Consider the following 23,271-nt stretch of genomic DNA (forward strand, 5'->3'; position numbering starts at 1 on the left):
TGATCTATAAGTCACTCCATATCGCACTCAGAGTCACTGTCGCTGGATGCGGCACTACGCGCAGCAGCATGGATTGAAGTTGTGTCCACAGCTAGGTTCGACTGCACATACACGAGCTTTCGTACGCGTTCCCCTGAAAGCGTGTTGCGAATCCTTGTTCGCACGTTTCCGAAACGGGAACAGTTTCGTTCGCAGCTGGCGGTTGATTGTGGCATCTGCAGCAGTCGGCAAGCCAGTGAGTTAGCGGCTGGTTGGTGCAAAGGCCTTGCCACCAGGTAGATGGGGCCACGTGCTTCGCTGAGTCCCAGACCCCTGTCCTGGATCAAATTCCTGCGGATGTCCTGTACTCTGCTGCGTTGGAAATCAAGAAGCTGGGCTTGTATTTGGCTAAAACCGCTTACGTGCACAGCAGCCTATGTTATTTATGCTGTGTGTTTTGCGCTGTAAAATGTGCAGCCATTTTGTTCTACTTCATCCGTGAGTTCAAGTATTAGTGTGTTTTTAAGTCAAGCCTGGATCTTACATGTGACCTGGCCTTCAACCCGCGTACTCGCAGCACGAACATTTTAAAAGCACTACCTGGCGCCGGCGATGACGACTGCTCTCCAATCGTTCAACGATGCACACTGTAATGGTTATCAAATAAAAACAAAAACCTCAACTGAAAGCAAGCAATCATAAGACCTTGGAATTGCATTGAGAAATTTTCGATGTTTCTTTCCATTTTTTCTCGTCTGAAAAAACGAAAAAAAAAACGTTTTTTTTTTCAAAATTGCAATGCTTTTTTCATGTCTTCACATCTCTAGTCCTGATACTGTTCAAAGATAGCAAAGTCCCGAGGTGGGTGCGCATCACGCCATTGGCTCAACGGTGCGCGCTCACCGGAAAAAATACGAAGTGTGCAACGCATGCGGAAGAATGGGCCACCGAGCCGACGTCTGCCCGGACCCTAAAAACGTAAAGTTCCGCGGTTGTGGGGCGGAAAACCCGCCCGAAAACCATCAATGCGAGACCAAGTGTCAGCTGTGCGGCAATGCACACCTGCTCGGCGATAAGAAATGCAAGGAGCTCTTCCGCACGCCCTACGAGGTGAAGAAGAGGCGGTGGGAGCAAAGCGGTGGCAGTTCGCCAAAACACAGGACCCAGCAAACATTGGAGGGGAATTCCACCCGCCAAGGTCGCCCCAGAGACAAGCGCGGCAACAACTACGAGGATTTCCGTGCCGATGATTTCCCGAGCATGGAAGAGACCACGGGAAGGCACCCCGGACAGCACCATCGTCGGGGCAGCTCGCGCTCCAACAGCAGAGGGCACTCCGGATCCAGAGGGCCTGCGTCACCTCCTAGACCCAAGGAGGAGGACACTACAGGAAGCAAGCCGCAGCAGCGCGGCCGCTCGAGCTCCCGCACCAGGGGCCGCTCGGGATCCAGAACCAGGGGGAGATCGTGTTCCAGGGACCCGGCGAACCCATGGACTAAGAAGCGGAGCCCGAGCGGGGACCGTAAAAGTGTAAGCTTTGACAGGGGGGCTTCCTAGGCTAAAGACAAGGACGAGGAGATCGATAAATTAAGGAAAGAGGTTGGGGAGCTTAAAGCGATCATTAATGAACTCACTCTGGAACTGAATAAACCAAAATTGCAGGCGCGTACGGAGTCCCCCTCCCCCCAGTGAGGGCCACCAAAATTGGTTTCCAGATCAACACCCCGGCGCCTAAGGCTGTGACTCCCACACAGCCTGCGACACCGGAGGAGGAAAAAATGATAGTAGAATCGGCTAGGCCGCCTCCTACTAAACGCAAAGGGGAGGACGCTGATCCGTTGGTGGCACTAGAGAAAAGATTAGAAGCCAAAATCGAAGCTAAATTTGATTCGTTCATGGCCCAAATTCTGTGAGCAATAAATCAGACTCAAAGCCAGATACAAGCCCTTACGGTTGAAGTTCAAAGGCAACGGGCAGAATTAATTGCCATCGGAGAATGGCAACAAAAAGCAGAGGAACAATTTGACCAGCTCCAAAATGGCCAGAGGCCCACCAACTGAGTCTTTAATCTGGCAGTGGAACTGTCGCGGATTCCAACGCAATCGGGCGTTAGTGCAACAATATCTGACGCTATTACATGAGAAACCGCTAGGTATAGCCCTGCAGGAGACGGGCAAAACACCAAAACTCTCAGGATACCAAGCTTTTTCAAGTGACAGAGGTGAGAAATCTCGCGTCACAACGTTGATTAAGAGGAACATTGCGGCTATCGAGCACGAAGTCAACTCGAGCGAAATTGAAACAGTGTTGTTAGAAATTATTACGGGAGGAAAAGAGGAGCCGAGCGTGTTCCTCTTAATTCTGTACAGTACACCACAGCAGAGAAAGGTGAGATTCAGGGCCCTCTTTCGCAAAGCGATTAAGGCAGCCGGGACTAACCCCTTGCTAATAGTCGGTGACTTTAATGCCGCGCACCCGGAATGGGTTACGCTAAACAAGATCCCAAAGGCAGGCAGCTGTTGGAGGACGCGCATGAGCTGGGACTCACCCTACACACGGACCCTAGTAGTCCATCTAGGGTGGGCAACAGCGTGAGTGCAGACACCTCCCCTGACGTGACCTTCTCTAAAAATGTGACAGATGTAAAATGGCACAATTCAGACGAAAATTTTCGCTTCGATCATTTCATTTTGGCCTCAATCCTTAAAAAAGGAGTTAAGACGCGTGGTGCGTGTCAACCACGAGTAACGGAATGGAAAATATTTAGGAAAAAGCGAAAGAAAGCTGCCACTGGGAAGATCACTAACATAGAGGAATGGACGGAGACCCTCATGCGTCACGTTGGAGAGGCAACAAAGACGCTTGAACGGGACGATGCCCCAGAGATAGTTGATAGCAAACTGCTTCACATGTGGGAGGCAAAACGTGGCATAGAGCGCAGACTAAAGAAGAAAAAATGGAACCGTAATCTTAGAAGGGGGGTCGCTAGACATAGCAAGGAAATAGAAAATTATGCGATCAAATTATGCAAACGAAACAGGTGTAGCAGATGTGTCGAGATAGAAGGGAGCATGAGCCTTTCCAGAACGTGGGGTCTGCTGAGACACCTGTTAGATCCGACCAATTCAAAAACCCAATCGGGAATTACATTATCAAAAGCCAGGCACGCATTTGAGGGAACAGATGCGGAATTTATGCGCAAACTAATCAACATGTACATTGGTGATACCCGTAGTACCACCCTCCCAGAATACGACGGCGCTCGCAACGAGGAGCTCGACGCACCCATCACGGAGGCGGAGGTCAGGGCAGAAATATTGGGACTAAAAACGAAATCGGCCCCGGGCCCTGACGGGATAACTAACAAAATTTTAAGAAACCTAGACGACGACTCCATCAGCGCTTTGACGGAATACATGCAAGAAATTTGGACTAAAGGCCACCTGCCTCGACAGTGGAAGTCGGCAAATGTAATTCTAATCCCAAAGCCGGGTAAACTCCTAAACTGGAAAATTTAAGACCTATTTCCCTAATCTCATGCATGGGGAAATTGATGGAGCACGTAGTCCAGAACATACTGACGTGCTTTATGGAGCAAAATGATCAGTGGCCGCACGAGATGGTCGGCTTCCGACCGGGCTTGTGCACGCAGGACGTTATGCTCTGACTGAAACAGGACATAATCGATTCGCGTTCTAGAGACGCCGAAGTAATTCTCGGCCTAGACTTGACAAAGGCTTTTGATAACGTCAAACACGAAGCAATCCTCCGAGGTCTCCATGAAATTGAGGTAGGCGCGCGAACATACGATTACATCAAGGACTTTCTGTCCGGCAGAACTGCCTGCATGAAGTTCCAAGATGATGATGATGATGAAAACTTTATTTGTAACTAGGGAGTTTTGGACACGTCGGTCCTTGTGCCCCCGCACGGCCCCACTGCACTCAAACGTTCATGCCCCGGAGGCTCATGACGCTGGCAGCCCGGCCGGTGGCGATGGCTTGCTTGGCCGGGTCCTCAGAGCGCAGTAGGGTCTCCCAAGCCTCCCAAGTGGTAAGGTGCTCCAAGCCCCGCGGGGGAGGATATGCCGGGCAGAGGAAAAGAATATGGTCGAGAGTGGCTTTGGGGTGGTGGCAGAGGGTACAGGAAGGGTTCGTGTGGACTGGGTGATATCGCGAGCGTATATAAGGGGAGGGCAAAGTGCGTGTTTGGAGCCGCCTCTAAAGTGTCTGATGGTAATTGTCAACATACAGTCTCGCACACTCAAGTTAGGGAGCAGGGGCACGCCGAAGGGCTCGGTTCTCTCCCCGTTCATCTTCAACGTGGCAATGAGGGCCCTCCCCGAAGCTCTGCGGAGCATAGAGGGACTAAATTTCAGTATGTATGCGGATGACATCAACCTCTGGTTTAACCAGGGGAGCGATGCCAGTATCGAGGAGCGCCTGCAGGCTGCGGCGGACACTGTCGTCGACTATGCGCCCAGTAGGGGTCTCTCATGCTCTCCTCAAAAATCAGAATTCTTCGTCTATAACCCGAAGTCACTACGATGCAAGCGCAGCTGGAAGTTTGACATCACAGTAGAGGGGAAACCAGTTCCAAAGGTAGATCAAATCAGAATCTTAGGGCTATTTATTCAGGATAATGGATATAATGATGTGACACTCAAAAGACTCGAGGGATTTGCCACGCAAGCCCTTGGCATATTTAGAAGGGTCGCGCTAAAAGGACGAGGCCTGAAGGAAAGAAGCTTGCTTAAACTAACTCAAGCATACGTAATAAGCTGCGTGAGTCATGCCACACCTTTCTTAAACATTATGGCTGCGGAGAAGAAACTAGACTCGCTCATTCGACGGTGCATAAAGAGGGCCCTGGGATTACCGATTAGCACCTCCACAGAGAAGCTGCTCTCTATGGGAGTGCGCAATACCTGGCACGAAATAGCGGAGGCTGTCAGAATTTCACAGCTCGAAAGATTAAGCCGAACAATCACAGGCAGAGCCATCCTTGTAATTGCAGGCCTGCAAACAGATAGGGGACTGCGAGTCAAATCGAGCATTCCGCAGGACTACCGAGGAAATCTAATCATTCCGCCACTCCCTCGTAACATGCATCCCATATTCAACACTGAAAGGAGAAAGAAGAGGGCAGAAGCACTTATCAGACGCTTCGATCCGATGGACAGCAAGTCCGTTGCGTACGTGGACGCAGCAAGAGGCAAGTCGGGTGCGGCGGTCGCCTCGGCGGTTGGCGGCCGCGGTGCCCCCCTATCGGCAGCCACCATTAGAAGCCGCAACGCGGAAACAGCTGAAGAAGTTGCGATAGCGCTCGGTTGCGTTGGAACGGAAGCCAATTTTATAATTAGCGATAGCAAAACGGCCATCTATAATTTTGGAAAGGGTAGAATCTCGCCGGAAGCGGCAAGGATTATGGCCAGTAGACAGCTAAACAGAAAAGTTAGCCTAATTTGGACTCCCGCACACGTGTCCATTCCTGGCAACGACGCGGCCCACGAGTTAGCCCGAGCTCTCTACTTCCGGGTAGCTGTGGAGCCGCCCGACTGCCAGAACATGGACGAGCTTCTGGAGAATTATACGGAAATTGTTGAAAATTATAGGTTACAGAGGAGACTGGTGCCACCACCGGATAAAAGTCTAAACAATAGGGAGGCAATCGCATGGCGACGCCTCCAAGCTGGGAACTTCGTAAACCCGGTCTGGGCCTTGTTGAGACGCAAGGTAGCAGATCCCACCGCTGCCACCAGTTGTTACGACCATTGTCGAAGACCTGTTGAGCCTCCTCACTAGGCGGTAACTCATCGTGGCACAAAAGATCGCCACCACACGTCACTGCCAACTAAGACACCTGCTTAGAGCCCGCACGTGGGAACTGGCGAGTCCGCATTCCTAAGTCCGCAGTCCGCATTCCGCATTCCTATAGCATTGTGTCGTGTTGACGTCACAGCCGCAGCTGCGCAGGCTTCCTCTGATTCGTTCCGGGTTTTTTTCTCAAGACGAGGGACACCCTTTCTTCTCCTGTCGTCGGTTGTTTCTCGAAGGGAGGTCGTTTTCGCCGAGCCGAGTGTGGGAAGAGCCTCGTCGGCCACTTCCCAGAAAGCCACCCTTTTTCGTGAGGTCATCGTGGGGTCAAGTTGAAGTCAAACGACCCGTCAAAATTGCCGCTACGTTGAATCTCCCTCCGATTCATCTCAGGTCTCAAGATGGGTCGTAACAGCCTATCATGTTCATAGAGATAAAGAAAACGATAAGTGGAAACACTGTGGGGCGAGAGCGACCCTCGACCACATAATCTGGGAATGTGCTAGCTCCCCAGGGGCTAACGAAAACATAAATTGCAGAGAAACCTCGGAAGCCCTGCTGCGGAGCGAGGCCCCAGCTTCACAGCAACAAGCCATCCGCCTGGCGGAAGAAGCCGCGAGGAATCAAGACCTCTTCGCCTGCTTCTAATTGCGCAGGTCCCGGCCCCCGTCACCAAGGCCCGCGTGCCGGGGACGGGGAGTAGGGGGCTTCCTTATATGGCGGAAAATAAAGTTGTTATCATCATCATCATCAGGCCAATTGTACTTTGGCTAGTAACCATGCAACCAAATAAAGTGATGGTATAGTCATGCGCCAACAAAGTAGGAATGAGTTTACTTAATTAGATAATTAACCAATTAGCATAATTATTCTTTCTAGTAAAACCAGATAAATAAATAAAACCGAGTAGGAAATAGGTCGAGCTGGGGAATCCAAACAGGGTCCCCGGAGTGCGAGAAAGTATGCTTACCACTCCGCCATGCCAGCACGATGGTTTGGAGTGAACAAACGCGCCTCTAGTAAATACGGTGTCTTCGTTCACTCCCATCTCCCTCCCTTCCCTTACGAGGAGGTTCAGGTGTCTACCGAGATATGCGACAGATGCATTTTCTTTCCTCGCAAACCAATTTACCGACAAGCAAAGCTCACAGCCGTACGGCAATCGCGTTCTGCGGACTCCCTGGCAGCGTTGCAAGACTCAGTTGCGTTCCATTTTTAGAGGCGGAGCTTAACACCTTAACCACACATCAGTGACACAAGCAGCGACACAAGCAGCAACACCGCGCTTAAGGCTTTCGCCTTACCGCACTTTATCCACCCCGAGATTTTCTGTGCTAACCTGCTTTTATTGCGCTTCGAAGAGACGGCAGCCAGAAGTATTTTTTTTTTTTGCCGCTGGGTTACAGCAGATCTCTAATACTAGGATGTATGGATGGAAACAACTTTATTACAGAAAAAAAAAACTTCCAGGGTGGTCCCCTACTGGTTCAGGAGTCCACGGGCTTGTGCTTCACGTAAAGCCAGATCCACCAGCCATAGGAGTCATGGGGTCAAAGTTTGGTACCATCGTGCAGTGGCCAATAAGCCTCAGCTATATTATCTTTAGCAGTAGACACCTACAAACGACTTTACCATGTGTACTCTACGTGAGAGAAGCTTCACAAAACTTCTGCTTAATGCCAAGTCATTGTAGGAATCATTATAAGCCGTATGGCAGCAGGTCATTAATCGAAGAAACCTGTCAACGTAAGGTGCGCTAGAAGAAATCACTCGAAGCCATTCTGCTTGGTATTGGAGATCGTGTAAACACCACAGGCACAGAACGCAAAGGTCAGCGGGCAGAGACTTCACGTTCATGTGTTGTTTGAAGAACCAGGTAGATGGTGGTTTCCGCCCAGCCCTTGAGATAGCGAGCTGGAGGAGTCGCTTTGGCTCAAGAGTAGGGCAAGCAAATGGCAGCGGCTAAAACGAAGTCAGCGAACATTGCCAATTAGGTTGGTTACAAGGCGTAGATAAAACAGGCGATTCAGTTTCCTAACAACTTTTTTTTTTTGCGGGATGGGGAAGGATGAAGTAGTGAAGGCCCGGTACAGTGCCAATTTTCAATTGTTTTCTTGATATTCGCAAGACGCGCACAACATTGGGGTCCCTATCCTTTCAAAAAGCGCTCCTACAGTGATCGCGTTTGGAGAGAAAGCACTGCGCAGATATCAAATTTGCTTGGGCTACAGGAGCTCACCGCGCTGGTACCAGAGATACGCCGGAAGGAAAAAACAAAGTATAAAATTCAGGGGGGCGCTTTGTTGACCTCAGGTGCGGTGAGTTGGAAGCCTTAAGTGAGGTGGTGGTGCTTGTGTCACTGATGTGTGGTTAAGATGTTAAGCTTCGCCTGTAAGAGTGCAACGCGACAGCGTCTTGCAACGCTGCCAGAGAGTCCACAGAACACCATCGCCCGTTTGGCTATACACCTTGCTCGTCGGTAATTTGGTTTTTGAGGAAAGGAAATTATCTGTCTCGCATATCTCGGTGGACACCTGAGGCCCGCCGTAACGGGAAGGGAGGAAGATGGGAGTGAACGAAGACACCGTATTTACTAGACGCGCCTTTGTCCATTCCCGTCCATCGAGCTGGCATGGCGGAGGGGTAGCGTGCTCGTCTCGCACTACGGAGGCCCTGGTTCGATTCCTCAACTCGACCAATTTCCTACTCGGTTTTATTAAGGTGAAAGCCTTTAATGGATCATACTGTCGTGACCAGCAGGTGTTAGCAAATTTGTACGTGTTTCAGATTGGTCGAAATAATCGTGACGTCACTGCGCACGAATTTTGACGGGTGTCCACCGAAATGTGTGAGACAGTTCCTGCTCAATTTCCTTTCCTCAAATACAATTCTCATTTCCTTTATTACGGCCCCCCTTCCTCCTTCCTCTTTCACTCTACTTCCTCCCTTCTTGTACGGTGCGGTTCAGGAGTCCACCTAGATGACAGAGAATTACAGCGCCATTTCCTTTCCCCAAAAAACGTTGCGTTCAGAATGCAACCCATCGCGCCGAACGGGTGGTGGCGTTCCGTTGACTCCCTGGCAGCGCTACAACAGGCTGTCGCGTTCCACTCCTAAAGGCAAAGATTAAGCGTCATTAATTGGCAGTTAATTAATGCACGAACAGAATGTGAAGTGAACAATCGCGTAGCAGCATGCAGCACTCAGGCTTTCGCCTTTCACCTCTTTAGCCGCTAATATTCCTCCTAAAGGGCGTGGCGACTCCGGCAACACACCGTATTCTTACCACGGCCACCTCTCTCGACCGAACGGTTACTCTGTCGTGGGTCCCTGGGCATGCCTCGATCCCCGGTAATGAGCGCGTTCATGCGCCGGCCCAACCCTGCGAAAGAAGCCCCTTCGGTCCTCTCTACATATCACCAAATTACCACATTTTACAAATTCAGCCGCATGACACTGCCACCACCCCACAGTACCTTGTCGCCCTTATCCAGCGCAACATGGCGGCAATTACAGACAGGCTGCTTTATTTCACCCCACCGCCTCTCATGCTTTCATCCCACCTTTCCTCCTGATTGTAACACCTGTGGCGTGCTTAAATCCACACTTTTCCATTACCTTTGGGAATGCCCTTCCCCAAAGACAGTATCCCCCATCCCCAATCCCACTCACTCCTCCTGGGAGGCTGCTTTACGGACCGCTCAGCCCGCCGGCCAGAAATGGCTAGTGGATCGGGCTTTACGCGAAGCACTAGCCCGTGGACTCCTGGACCAGTAGGGGACCACCCTGGAAGATTTTTTTTTTGTGTGTGTAATAAAGTTGTTTCCATCCATCCTTCCTCGTAATGTTTTTATTAAGGCGAAAGCCTTTAATGGCTCCTACTGTCGTGACGAAGACGTGTTAGCAAATTTGTCCGCGTTTCAGATTGGTTTGAAATGGTCGGACGTCACTGCGCGCGAATTTTGACGGGTGTCCACCGAAATATGCGAGAGTTACTGCGCAACTTCCTTTCCTCAAATACTATTTCATTTTCTTTATTACGGCGCTCTTTCTTCTTTCTCTCCACTTCCTTCCTTCCTGTACGCTGCGGGTCAGGTGTCCACAGAGATGACAGAGAATTAGAGCGCCATTTCCTTTCCCCAAAAAGCGTTGCGTTCAAAGGGAAACGCATCGCGCCGAACGGGTGGTGGCGTTCCTTAGAGTGCCTGGCAGCACTACAACACGCTGTCACGTTCCACTCCTAAAGGTAAGATTAAGCGTCATTAATAGGCAGTTAATTAATGCACCAACAAATTGTGAAGTAAACAATGGCGTAAAATAATGCAGTACTCAGGCTTTCGCCTTTCAGCACTTTAGCCGCTAAAGTTCCTCGTAATTTTTTATCTGGTCAGACAAGAAAGGTTAATTAGGCTATTTGGTCAATTAATACCCCTGTCACACGGCCAGTTTCAATGGCCATCGAGTCGAGGGCCTTCGAGATTTTCCGTGCACAGATACCTGGTCTTGAGCTTTTCCATCAACTCTGTGTCCGTACCAGGGGTGGCGTGTACGATCTTCGTGAGCCTGTCTTTAGTGGCCGACTTGCTGCTGCTGGGGTCGATTAGGACACGTAGGAGCTTCCAAGTCTTTGACACCCCTAACTTCCCCTGAATACCATCACAGAGCGAATTCCAGTTCTGTCTGGTTAAGGATATGGCATAGGCTTCTGCCTTTTTGTTTATCTCCTCTATTTTTTTCTTGAGTTTGCGGTTAAGCCGTTGTCTGCGCCATCTCTTTGTCAATGAGTGCCTCGCTTCCCATAAATGTAGAAGGTGCGGATCGACCGCTGGGCAGTCCTCTGTCGTGCAGACCTCTTTTGTAAAGGCTTTCAAAGTGTGCACCTCATGTTTAACCCATTCCTCTAGGTCGGTAATAGGGTTTGCAGTAGATGTGTGGGCCTTTCTCCACCTGTCCCAGTTCGTAACTCTTGCGATGCCTATTTTGCGCTTGCACGCATTTGTGCTTATCTCCAGAGAGAGTATGAAGTGATCGCTTCCCAGGTGCTGTTCGGTATTCTTCCAAATGGCGCTTTGTATGTTCTTGGTGAACGTCAGGTCAGGACACGTATCTCTACTGACACTGTTTCCCAGCCTCGTAGGGTAAGTGGGATCGGTGAGGGTCGATAACCCTTCTTGCGTCACTACTTCTTCCAGTTTTCTGCCTTTTGGTGTCGCTGCCGGGTAGCCCCATGAAGGGTGTGGTGCGTTGAAGTCGCCCCCAATCACGCAGGGGGAATGGCCCGCTAAGGTCAGAAATTTCTTTATGAGGGAACCCAATTTTGCGTGCCTGTCTTTAGGAGGGCTGTATACGTTCAATACGTGCGTGCTTGCCGCTCCTCTTTGGAGAGGAAGAATAGTTATATAGCAGTGCGCAATATCCGGCTCGAAAGGGTCGTGCAATATGGCAGTGTATAATTTGTGCACTAACGTGGCAGTTAACTGGTCGTGCTGGTAAGTCACATAGTCTTGGAGTTTAATAGGTATTAGGTGGGGTTCTTGAATTAGGATAGCTGCCGGTGGGTCAGATTCCTGAGATATAAGGAGATTTAGAGCAGCCTGCTTTCTCCTGTATCCCCGGCAGTTCCACTGCCAGATCTTTACTCTAGGTTTGGCTGGCATGTTGAATCCGTATCGGATGGCTCGTCCACTTGCATTGTACGAGCGAATTTCGACTTATGTCTTTTATACGCATGTTCCTTCCGAAGTGCAGAAATTGCCGTCTCCGTGTATCGTCGGTTGTTTGCAATCTGCTCTCGAATTTCTTGGAATTGGGCGTTCACGTAAATTGGAAAAGCGGACCAAGTCGTGGAACAGCCGGAGTATTCTGGGCTGCCGAATCCCGAGCTGGACATCCCACTCACGAAAGAAGAAATCAAAGCAGAAATCGCGGCCATGAGAAAAAAATGCAGCTCCAGGTCCAGATCAGATAACAGCGAAGCTCTTATTTAACCTCAGCGATGACACCATCACCTCGCTGGTGGAATGCTTCAACGAGCAGCATTGGGCTACTGGAACGTTACCAATATCCTGGAAGACAGCCGAGGTTCGGTTCATTCCGAAGCCGAACAAACCCCTTAAACTGGATAATCTAAGGCCGATATCGCTGACCTCGTGTTTGGGGAAACTCATAGAGAGGGTCATCAACACGAGACTGAGTAGATACTTAGAAGATAACAACCTCCTACCTAACACTCAATTCGGCTTTCGCCCTCACCTATCAACACAGGACGTCCTATTGTATTTGTACAAAGACCTCCTTGAGACACCTCCCAAGTCACAGACAAGGGCCATCCTGGCACTAGATTTGAAAGGAGCGTTCGATAACGTTCTACATAAAAATATCCTGCAAAGCCTCGCCGATACCAACTGTGGCGCAAGAACCTACAACTATATCAAAAACTTCTTATCAGCCAGGCAAGCCACTATAAACTTCGGTGGAATAAAATCAGATCCCATCACTCTAGGCCCGAGGGGAACTCCGCAAGGGGCGGTACTGTCACCCCTCTTGTTCAACTTGGCTATGAAAGATCTACCAGGCCTTCTTTCCGAAATTCCTGGCATCAAACACACATTGTATGCGGATGATATCACTGTCTGGTGCAACTCGGGGAGTGACGCCGAGATCGAGGAGCGTCTTCAAGCAGCAGCGGACACGGTGGCCCGGTACGCCAGAGAGAGAGGCCTCCAGTGTGCGCCGGACAAGTCCGAGTTGCTAATTCTGAAGAACCCGAGGGCACCCCTAGCGCAGAACATCTCGGTGTATATAGAGAGCCACCCAGTACAGAAACCCACGGAGATCAAGATCCTAGGGCAGTATATCCCGCAGGGGCGACAGAACACCACCACAATGAAGAAGCTTACAACATCCACCGAGCAAATCCTCCGGATGATACATCGTATCAGAAATAAACACCATGGCATGAAGGAAAGGGACACCATCCGCTTAGTGCAAGCTTTCGTGATCTCGCGGATAATGTACGGGACGGCATTCCTTAACCTCTCCAGGTCGGAAATTGAAAAGTTAGAGACACTCATCAGGAAAGCCTACAAGACGGCACTGGGGCTACCGAATTCCACGCCAACGGCCAAGCTCATGGCTCTAGGAATACATAATACCCTCAAAGAGATGTGGGAAGCACAATGGCTCTCACAGCTCAATAGGCTCGCACTCACAACACCCGGCAGAGAATTGCTCGAGAAGATCCATGTTAATCAGCCCTTTACAATTGACCAAAGGGAAGAGGTCCCACGCGATGTAAGAAGACGCATCAACGTGCACCCCATTCCGCGGAATATGCATCCCGCATATAACATCGAGAGGAGGAAGGCAAGAGGGGAAGCCCTGCAGAAGAAATGGGACAAGCAGACTAACACCCTTTACGTGGACGCAGCAGGACCACAGAATGGAGTCATGACTATTGTAGTCTCAACGCCTTCAGGGTCGATGGTGAACTGCGCCTCGGTGAAAACATCTAACCCCACTCACGCAGAGGAGGCAGCTATTGCATTAGCTGTAGCATATAACCCCAACGCCGTTGTGCTCACTGATTCCCAGAACGCCTGTCGCAACTTCAATTCCGAATTAATTCATAAGTCAGGGTTGTCATTGCTGACTAAGCATCCACCCAACCAAGCCTCAATCATCTGGTTTCCCGGTCACCTGGAACTACCAGGAGGAAACGAAGCCGCTCACAGGCATGCCCGAGCTCTTCTATACCGGGCGTCTCCCCCTGATGACCATGAAGGGTGCCGTGACCTGATAGGTTTAGCAGTGTATACTGACAATCTCGCGCCGTACAGAACAGCCAGAAAGGAGTACCCAACACCACACAAATCCCTCAATAAGTTAGAAGAGAACACCCTTAGGAGACTACAAACCAACACATACCCAACACCAGCTAAATTACACCTGTGGTACCCTACACTATACTCTCCGCAGTGCCCACACTGTGGAGAGGTAGCTAACCTCTATCATATGGTGTGGGCATGCCAATTTAATCCCTTACTTGACCCCATTCCCAACCCCTCGGAGGAGCAGTGGGAGGCTATTCTGCTCAGCGATGATCCTGACCGTCAGCACTGGCTGGTGGGGAGGGCCACCGCAGCAGCAGCAGCCAATGGACTACCGGACTAGGCGGCCCACCCACATGTTCTGAAAATACTGAATAAATAAAGATGTTTTCAATCAATCAATCAATCGAGATTTTCGATCGCCATCGAACTCGAGGGAGTTGTGGTGCTGCTACACGGCAAATCTCAATGGCCATTGAAATCGTTCTCGCGTCTTACGCCAAGTTCGTGTGGCGCCACAATCGCTACGTTCGGTTTCGCGCAAATAACAAAAATATATTGACGAAACTTAACTAAATGTTGAAATACACTTTTTGCAGTCATAAGGCGCGTACACACTTGTTAAAAAATCCGGCAAGCGAAGCGGATTCGCTCGCCGCAAGAACTAGGACCTGTTCTCATCTTTTGACGCCCGGGCGAGTTGGAACGGCCGCGCCGCTGCTGCTTCTCGCTGTGCGCACCACTTCACGCTCGCGGCGTACACAGATACAGTGAGAAAAGAGCATAAATTTATGCTGTCTACGTACCACGAGCGTATGCACGCTTACGTACGCTAAACGCAGGCGCATTCCCACATTTAGTTCAGCGTACGCTAGCAGAGACGCTAAAATAAACTCAGCCTCTAGTGGCGCCATCTGGTCAAAATGGGAACCATTACTGTCAACAAACCGACTCTCTTAGGCCTAGCAGCGGCAGAATTGCCACTCTAAATAAAAAATAAAGCAAATTTTTCACTTATACGTTTTCTTGTAGGCAAGATGAGACGAAGCGAAAGACCGGTGCCCCATTTATGACCAGTGAACGGACAGACAAAGGCAGCAACAACGAGAATTCAGTCCGAAGCGAGGGGTCCGGCTTTGAAGGGAGCCGCCATGTTTGTTGTCGTTCGAAGCAATGCTAGCAACCTTGGGCAACGCTCGAAGGCCCTCGAAATCTCGATAGAGTTCCGGGCTGCTCCGTCGACTCGATAGACTATTGACTCGATGGGCATTCAAACTGGCCGTGTAGCAGCGCTCGATCGCCTTCGAGTCGATAGACTATCGATTCGAGGGCCTTCGAAATGCCCGTGTGACAGGGGTATAAGCAATTAACTAACCTCAGTCCCACCTACTTGGAGCATTAACTATACCATCCCTTTAATAGGCTGCATGGTTACTAGCCAAAGTACAATAGCCCGTTTGAAATTCGCGCAGTGTGACGTCACGACTATTTCGATCAATTGAAAAGCGTGAAATTTCTGTCCACAACTCCTGCTTACAATGATGAGGCATTAAATGCTTCGGCCTTAAAAGTCGCGAAGGAAAGAGCAATGGTGAAGAATGATAGCGACTCATGGTCTCATTGAAAAAAGTGTACTTGCCCAGTGAGTTAATTACTCGCAGTTCCTGTGTCGAAGGATTGCAGAAAATTAACGACGGGGTGCATAATACGCCACAAAAATGCACCACGGAACAAAGGAGCGAATAAAACAGAACAAAAGCAAGCACCAACGGAAAGAGCAACCGCTTGTTTTTGCGGACAAATGTCCCTGGTGCGACGAAAAACCTACTCTATACCACATCACATGGGCCTGCCAAAGCATAGACGGGGTCTCCAAAATACAAAACCCGAGTGCGGAGCAGTGGGAGACTCTGCTGTCCAGCGACCGCTGTGAATACCAACGAGGTCTGGTACAGCGACCTCAATGGGCGGCAGTGGCCAGCGGAGCCCTGGACTGAGGGCAACCGACCACTGATTAGAGGCGGACGACTTCGACATAGAGGGCTCCTGGGGGTAGAACGAAGACGTCTCTGAAGATGCCCCCAAACCGCAGGAAAAACCATTAGTGGAAATAAAGTTTTCCCTTCCCTTCGCATGAATGGGCACAACCACGAGTGGCAGGTCTAATTCTAAAGACTTAGCACCGCAGGAAAATACAGTTGCTTTCTATTCAAACGACCAATGCAGATTCTACTTCCACATCCAAGATATCAATTTATCGGCGTTCTACTTATCAGAAACATGAACGGAATGTTGAGAACGGTTCCTTTCAACATATCTGGCGTAGAGTCGACGAGGCTGTTCCGTCGAAGCTTGAGCTAGCCCTGGCTGCAAGGCCCTTCGGCGAGTTGCCGTAGGTGTGCTTAGAAGCTGCTGGCCCAGTGCGTAGCTGCCGTAGCCTTTATTTAGCCACTTGAGGTATCGAACTGCCTCCATAGCAAGAGGGAAAATGAAGGCTCTGCGGCTTGCAGAGCACACATTAGGAAGCACCCCTAGATCATATGGAACGTTGAGGTTAGTGCACAACTGAAGTAAGTGTATTAAGGCGGAAGCCTTTAATGCCTTGTCGTTGTAAGCAGGAGTTGTCGACAGAAATTTCACGCTTTTCAATTGGTCCCAATGGTCGTGACGTCACACTGAGTGAATTTCAAACGAGGCCAATTGTACTTTGGCTAGTAACCATGCAACCAATTAAAGGGATGGTATAGTGATGCTCCAAGTAAGTGGGACTGAGTTTACTTATTTAGTTACTTAACCAATTAGCCTAATTAACCTTTCTAGTCAAACCAGATAAATAAATTAAACCGAGTAGGAAATTGGTCGAGCTGGGGAATCGAAGCAAGGTCACCGGAGTGCTAGAAAGCACGATAATCACTCCGCCATGCCAAAAGGCGCCTCTAGTGAATACGGTGTCTTCGTTCACTCCCATCTTCCTCCCTTTCCTTACGAGGAGATACCGCTGTCTACCGAGATATGCGACAGATGCATTTCCTTTCCTCGCAAACCAATTTACCGACAAGCAAAGCTCACAGCCGAACGGCTATCGCGTTCTGCGGACTCCCTGGCAGCGTTGCAAGACTCAGTCGCGTTCCATTCTTAGAGGCGAAGTTTTACACCTTAACCACACATCAGTGACACAAGCAGCAACACCGCACTTAAGGCTTTCGCCTCACCGCACTTTATCCACCCCGAGATTTTCTGTGCTAACCTGCTTTTATTGCGCTTCGAAGAGACGGCAGCCAGAAGTATTTTTTTTTTGCCGCTGGGTTACAGCAGATCTCTAATACTAGGATGCATGGATAGAAACAACTTTATTACAAAAAAAAATCTTCCAGGGTGGTCCCCTACTGGTCCAGGAGTCCACGGGCTTGTGCTTCACGGAAAGCCCTATCAACCAGCCATAGGAGTCATGGGGTCAAAGTTTGGTACCATCGTGCAGTGGCTAATAAGCCTCAGCTATATTATCTTTAGCAGTAGACACCTACAAACGACTTTGCCATGCACTCTACTTGAGAAAAACTTCACACAAATTCTGCTTAATGCCAAGTCATTGTAGGAATGATTATAAGCCGTATGGCAGCAGGTCATTAATCGAAGAAAGCTGTCAACGTAAGCGGCGCTCGAAGAAATCACTCGAAGCCATTCTGCCTGGCATTCGAGTTCGTCTAAACACCAGCGGAACAGAACGCAAAACTCAGCGGGTAGACACTTCACGTTCATGTGTTGGAAGAACCAGGTAGATGGTGGTCTCCGCCCAGCCCTTGAGATAGCGAGTTAGAGGAGTCGTTTGGCTCAAGAGTAGGGCAAGCAAATGGCAGCGACTAAGGCGAAGTCAGCGAAGAGAGAGAGAGAGAAAAACTTTTTTTATGCAGGAATTCGGGGCACGCCCCAGGGTCCCCGCACGACCCCACTGCACTCAAGTGTTTATGTTCCTGAGGTCCATAACACTGGCAGCACGGCCGGTGGCGATGGTCTGCACGGCCAGGTCCTCCGAGCGCAGCAGGGTCTCCCAGTCCTTGAGGTTCTCCGAACATGGCCAGTTAGGTTGAGTACAAGGCGAAGATAAAAGAGGCGCTTCAGTCTCCTAAGAACTTTTTTTTTTTTGGGGGGGGGGGGGGGGACTAGTATTGAAGTGCCGCAGAGTGCGCCCTTTGTCGATTTTCAATTGTTTTTTAATACTCGCAAGATGCGCACAACAACGGGGTCCCTATCCTTTCATAAGCGCTCCTACAGTGATCGAGACTGGAGGGAAAGCACGAAAGCACTACGCAGATATCAAATTTGCTTGAGCTACAGGAGCTCACCGCGCTGGTACAAGAGATACGCCGGAAGGAAAAAACAAAGTCTAAAATTCAGGGGGGCGCTTTGTTGACCTCAGGTGCGGTGAGTCGGAAACCTTAAGCGCGATGGTGGTGCTTATGTCACTGATGTGTGGTTAAGGTGTTAAGCTTCGCCTCTGAGTGGAACGCGGCAGCGTCTTGCAACGTTGCCAGGGAGTCCACAGAAAGCCATCGCCCGTTTGGCTATACGCCTTGCTCGTCGGTAATTTGGTTTTTGAGGAATGGAAATGTATCTGTCTCGCCTATCTCGGTGGACACCTGAACCCCGCCGTAACGGGAAAGGAGGAAGATGGGAGTGAACGAAGACACCGTATTTACTAGACGCGCCTTTGTTCATTCCCATCCATCGAGCTGGCATGGCGGAGCGGTAGCGTGCTCGTCTCGCACTCCGTAGGCCATGGTTCGATTCCCCAACTCGACCAATTTCCTACTTGGTTTATTAAGGTGAAAGCCTTTAATGGATCATACTTTCGTGACCAGGAGGTGTTAGCAAAGTCATCCGTGTTTGAGAGAACTTCTTTGGAGCAGAAATTCTAGAGGCCCGTGTACTGTGCGATGTCAGTGCACGTTGAAGAACCCCAGGTGGTCGAAATTTCCGGAGCCCTCCACTGTGGAGTCTCTCATAGCCTTAGTTGCTTTGGGACGTTAAACCCCCTAAACCAAACCAGATTGGTCGAAATGGTCGTGACGTCCCTGCGCGCGAATTTTGACGGGTGTCCACCGAAATGTGTGAGACCATTCCTGCGCAATTTCCTTTCCTCAAATACAATTTTCATTTCCTTAGTTACGGCTCCCCTTCCTCTTCCCTCCACTTCCTCCCTTCTTGTACGGTGCGGTGCAGGAGTCCACCTAGATGACAGAGAATTACAGCGCCATTTCCTTTCCTCAAAAAACGTTGCGTTCAAAAGGCAACCCATCGCGCCGAATGGGTGGTGGCGTTCCGTTGACTCCCTGGCAGCGCTACAACAGGCTGTAGCAGCATTCAGCACTCAGGCTTCCGCCTTTCACCTCTTTAGCCGCTAATGTTGCTCGTAATTTTTTTTATTAAGGCGAAAGCCTTTAATGGCTCATGCTGTCGTGATGAAGACGTGTTAGCAAATTTGTCCTCCTTTCAGATTGGTTGTTGTGGATAAACCTTTATTTTCCATCAGAATGGAGGCCCCCTACTCCCTACCTCCGGCAAGCAGGCCGAGGGGCAGGGGCCGGGACCTCCGCGACTAGAGACAGGCAAGGAGCTTCTGGCTCCTCGCGGCAGCTATCGCCAGATGGACCGCTTCGGAATGGTCGTGACGTCACTGCGGGGGATTTTTGACGGGTGTGTAACATAGCCGCGGACGATAGGCCACGGCAGGAACGAAACGAGCGTACACGCCTGGGAACGAGAAAAGCGAAAACCCACGTTTATTGCAACAGAGGGTGATTATATAGTATTCCAGGGGAGAGGGGAAATGGAAAGGGGGGAACATGGCGAGGTACAAAGAAAACTTCACGCTTGCGCAGTGTGTAGCCCGCACAATGACACAGCGGCCGATACAACACTTCTTCCTCCTAAAATCGGTCAACTGGTTTCCTCGACCTCGTCGAGCGTCGCAAGGCTTGAGCGGGTCCGCTTGGCACTACTGCTCCGGATGACGGAAATGCCGGAAATGCGCCGTTAGCATGATGATCCCCAACTGCAGGCGGCAAAGTAGATCCTTCTAGTCTCATATCGAGCTGTGATGCGGATTCCTCTGGCCTGAATGTATCGCCGTCCGGTCGCGCGTCTTCCGCAGTGTCGGGTGACTGTTTCTGTAGCGCCGTCCGGGCGTGCCTCTTCCGCAGTGTCGGGTGACTGCGTTTTTGCATGCCGAAGACGTACCTGGTCCACGTCCCGCCCTACAATTGCTCCGGGTGTTTCTACTGTAACCATTCTGGTCCCAGAAGTAGACGTCACATGCCCTGGTATCCATTTGTCTCCTGTCCCATAGTTGCGAACGTGCACACGGCTCTTCAGTTGCGAGGAATTCCGCTCGGCTTTAGGAAGAGTCCTTGAACGGAATCCGATCGGTCTGTGGACGCTGCCTACTGTGTGAAACAGAACTGCGCCAATGCCGTGTGGCGAAGCGTCGCACTCTAGCTTCAGCTCCTTTAACGGGTCAAAATGGGCAAGCACTTCGGCATTCTTGAGGCACTGTTTGACCTTGACGAACGCAGTTTCCTGGGGGTGGTTCCACTGCCATCGCGTATTCTTTTCCAGTAACTGGTATAACGGGGACAACACGGTTGACATGTTCGGCAGAAACCTTGAATAAAATGTTATCATTCCGACGAACGAACGCAGCTCGCTCACGTTACGAGGGCTCGGTGCTTTCATGATAGCTTCCACGTTCTTTTCCGTCGGGTGAAGACCGAGACGATCGATACGGTGTCCAAGATAAGTAACCGATGGCTGGCTGAAATTGCATTTGTCATATCGCAGCTTTACGCCGTGCTCTCGAAATCGCTGCAACACAGTTTTCAGCCGAGCTCCGTTGTCTGCCGCCTTTTCAGACACAAGCACGTCATCTAAGTATGCCTGAACTCCAGGAAGGCCCGCTAGAATGGTGTCCATCTTCCTTTGAAATATAGCAGGAGCAGAGGAAATGCCGAACGGCAGCCTGTTATAACAGAAGAGCCCTTGGTGCGTATTAATCACGCACAGCTTGCGTGAAGCTTCGTCTAGTGGCACCTGGTTGTAGGCGTCTTTCAGGTCGAGTGTACTAAAAACTTCACCACCGCTTAACGACGCGAACATGTCTTCAATCACCGGAAGGGGATACTGCTCAAGTGCACAAGCCTGATTCAAGGTGGCTTTAAAATCCCCGCAAATCCGCACTGTGCCTTCTTTTTTAAGCACTGGTACTATGGGGGTCGCCCAGTCCGAATATTTTATGGGAGATAGTATGCCTAGCGACACTAGCCGATCCAACTCTCTTGACACTTTGTCGCGGAGCGCGTACGGAAGCGGTCTTGCCTTGCAAAACTTGCTAACTGCACCGTCCCTCAGCACCAAGCTGGCTGGGGGTCCCTTCATCAGGCCCAATTCCTCCGAGAATACATGCTCGTAGTTGCTCCGTAAGGCATTGATGCGGCTGGTGGCTTCTCCCGCCACTGGCACTTCACCTCTACTGACTTGCAGTACCGGAACTCCAGCTCTATCCAGCAGGGTTAACAGGTCTCGCCCGCACAGGCTTGGTCCGTTGCAGTCTAGCACTATGAGTGTGCATTCAACTGACACACCTTGGTGCGCAACAACTAGCTGAAGCTCGCCTAACACAGGCAGCCTTCCAGCGTAGCACGAAAGTTTCAGATGTGAAGGCTTCAATTTTGGCCAGTGTTTGCAATGCTTATCGAAAACCTGTCGCGCTATGACGCATACTGGTGATCCTGTGTCTACTTCCATTGCCAGTTCTACACCGCCCCAATTGATTGTGCGGCGAAGTGGCGGCTCGAGAGACTTCGTTCGCGCCGACAGCAAAGTACAGATATGAGCATTTTCATAGCAATCTTCCGAAGTGGTTTCTTGCACTGTTAATGTTTGGCCATGAGACGCAGGTGCAGCAGCCCCGAGTTGCTTGTCACGGCGATTGGGACACAATTTTGCGAGGTGGCCACGTTGACCACAGTGATAACAGCGCGATTTGGCCCAGCTGCAGCTGTTAGCGTCATGCTTCAAGCTTCCACATCTGCCGCACTGCCGACACGCTGCATTTTCGGCGCTTTGTCTCGGTGTTGGCCGGCGTCGCGCTTGCATTTTCAGTAGTGGTGTTACTTCTGGAGAAATTTTTTTCGCATCGTTTTCCGCGGCTTCAGCAGCTATCGCTATCGCTTCGGCTTCGTCTAGTTTTAACTCTTTTTTGCCAGGAGTTGTTTCCGTACTGCACCTGAGCGTACACCGCAGACAATTCTATCTCGGATCATCCTGTCAAGGCAACTGCCGAAGTTGCAGTTGTCTCCGATGCGGCGGATCTCGACGAGGAAAGCATGAATAGATTCTCCCTCCAGTTGGCAACGACTGAAGAATTTGTAGCTCTGCGAAATTTAATTCCGTTTTGGGTCATAGTATTCATTCAGGGCTTTGATAACTTCATGATAACTCAAAGAGTTCGGCGCCTGAGGAGCCACCCTTCCGGCAAGGATCTGAATAGTCTGCGTGCTCAATGCAGCCACAAGAAGTGCTCTCTTCTTACTTGACTCAGCGATGCCATTTGCTTCGAAATACGCCTCCAGTTTGATCAAGTACGGCTTCCACTTATCTGTGCTTTTGTCGAAGCTCGGGAGCTCCAGCAGGCCATGGGAAGGCCATGGAAGTCGCTGGCAGTGCTGTCTTCAGGGCCGGAGTGTCTGGGTCTGCCTTGACAGCATGGGTGTCGTTTTGACTCGTCGCCACTGTAACATAGCCGCGGCCGATAGGCCACGGCAGGAACGGAACGAGCGTACACGCCTGGGAACGAGACAAGCGAAAACCCACGTTTATTGCAACAGAGGGTGATTATATAGTATTCCAGAGGAGAGGGGAAATAGAAAGGGGGGACATGGCGAGGTACAATGAAAACTTCACGCTTGCGCAGTGTGTAGCCCACACAATGACACAGCGGCTGATACAACAGGTGTCCACCGAAATATGTGAGAGTTACTGCGCAATTTCCTTTTCCCAAATACAATTTTCAATTTCTTCATTACGGCCCTCTTTCATCTTTAGTCGCCTTAGTCGCTTTGGGACGTTAAACCCCATAAACCAACCAAACCAACCAATCTTTCATCTTTCTCTCCACTTCCTCCCTTCCTGTATAGTGCAGTTCAGGTGTCCACCGAGATGACAGAGAATTAGAGCGCCATTTCCTTTCCTCAAAAAGCGTTGCGTTCAAAGGGAAACGCATCGCGCCGAACGGGTGGTAGCGTTCCGTGGTGGTGGTGGTGGTGGAAACTTTTAATTAATGAAATAGAGTTTGGGAGCCACAGAGTGGCCCTCCTACATGGTCGGCGTCCTTCCTGGCAGCACTACAACACGCTGTCACGTTCCACCCCTAAAGGTAAGATTAAGCGTCATTAAATGGCAGTTAATTAATGCACTAACAGATTGTGAAGTGAACAATCGCGTAGCAGAATGCAGTACTCAGGCTTTCGCCTTTCAGTACTCTAGCCGCTAAAGTTCCTCGTAATTTTTTATCTGGTGAGACAAGAAAGGTTAATTAGGCTACTTAGTCAATTAAGCAATCAATTAACCTCAGCCACACTGACTTGGAGCAT

General features: G+C 50.3%; 1 pseudogene; it reads right to left on the reverse strand.

The window, feature by feature from the left end:
- Positions 1-2,127: 2,127 nt before the first annotated feature.
- On the reverse strand, positions 2,128-23,271 carry LOC149371079 (uncharacterized; annotated as a pseudogene).

Source organism: Amblyomma mixtum, chromosome 1, assembly GCF_055824585.1.
Source record: "Amblyomma mixtum isolate Tamu chromosome 1, ASM5582458v1, whole genome shotgun sequence".
Lineage (NCBI taxonomy): Eukaryota > Metazoa > Arthropoda > Arachnida > Ixodida > Ixodidae > Amblyomma > Amblyomma mixtum.